This window comes from Elephantulus edwardii, unplaced genomic scaffold (genome assembly GCF_000299155.1).
Source record: "Elephantulus edwardii isolate Elephantulus edwardi_28Jun2011 unplaced genomic scaffold, EleEdw1.0 scaffold00260, whole genome shotgun sequence".
In the NCBI taxonomy this organism is placed as follows: Eukaryota; Metazoa; Chordata; class Mammalia; order Macroscelidea; family Macroscelididae; genus Elephantulus; species Elephantulus edwardii.
Window position 1 is genome coordinate 2,353,965 of NW_006400010.1, and position 1,597 is coordinate 2,355,561.

The following is a 1,597-nucleotide window of genomic DNA, read 5'->3' on the forward strand; positions in this document are numbered from 1 at the left end:
TATATATATATAAAAGTTAAACCAAAAAAGAAACACTATATAATGTGGGAGAGACTAGAGATCATTATGCTGAGTGAATTAACTCAGACACATAAGAACAAATGCTACATATGACCATTATTTTTTTTTTCTTCTTCTGAAGCTTTATTTTTTAAATAATTTTAATGAGCATTTACAGAGATTTTGGATTTCCATTCATTCTTTGCTGCACTTCTCTCCCCACCCAGCCCCCCTCCCCAGTTCGCTCCTCTCTTTGAAAAGTAAAAGAAAAACTCCCTCCCTGGTACACAATCCCCCCCACCCTTCCCACTGCCCCAAGTACACTCCACTATGCAACCTTAATTGTGGACTCTTGTGATAACCATAAGACCTTATCATACATCCCTTTTAAATTATTCACTCCCTCATCTGTTTCAGTGCAGTATACACAATTTATCTAGTTTTTCTCAGTCTTACCCCAACCCTGATATCAGTTCCATTTTACAACAGTGGCACCACGCAGTATTTGTTCTTTTGCGACTAAGATATTTCACTCAGCGTAATGTCCTCCAGGGTCACCCATTTTGAATAATATTGCATGAGTTCCTTGTTTTTCAATGCAGCATAGTATTACATTATGTGAATATACCACAGCTTCTCTATCCATTCTTTTGTTGATGGGCACCTGTGTTGTTTCCAACTCCTTGCTATTGTGAACAGAGCCACAATAAACATGGCTGTGCATATATCTGCTTGAATGTCAGTTATGGTCTCTTTGGGATATATTCCCAGTAGTGGAATTGCTGGGTGAAATGGTATCTCTATTTGCAACTTTTTGAGAAAGTGCCACACCACCTTCCACAGTGGTTGCACCATTTTACACTCCCACCAACTGTGAATAAGGGTTCCAGTTTCTCCACAACCTTGCCAGCATTTGTTGCTTGCTGTTCTGTTAATTTTTGCTATTCTGAGTAGGGTGAGGTGATATCTCACAGTTGTTTTGATTTGCAACTCTCTTAGAGCTAGGGATTTTGTGCGTGTTGGCTATCTGAATGTCTTCTTTGGTGAAGTGTCTGTTCATATCCTGTGCCCATTTTTCAATTGGATTATTTACCTTTATCTTGTTGTGGTGCTCAAGTATTTTATAAATTCTAGATATAAGTCCCTTATCTGACATGACATATGACCATTGTTGTAAAAACAAACAGATAAGCAGTGAGATCTGTATGGATATCCAAAGAGGGAAGGGGGAGTTGGGGAGGGGGGAAATCACAGAATGGCAGAATTTGGTGGGTGGAGGGAGGGGGCAGGAAACAAACCCACAAAACAGAAACCGCTTAAGTGAATGAAACTCAATGTAAAGAAAGTATTGTATGCAAACCAATAAAATAACTAAAAGAACACTACTGGCTAGCTTTGGTGGCCTAGTGGCAAGAAGCTGTACTGCAATCCTAGAGGTGAGAAGTTCGAATCCACCAGATGCTCTACCAGAGAAGGAGGGACAATTTCCTCCTGTACCAGTCATAGATGGTATACCAATTGACATATTTCAGTTAACAGATGCTGCCCTGGACGTGCTCACCAAGTTGTGCCAAGAAATCTGGAGAATGACCACTTG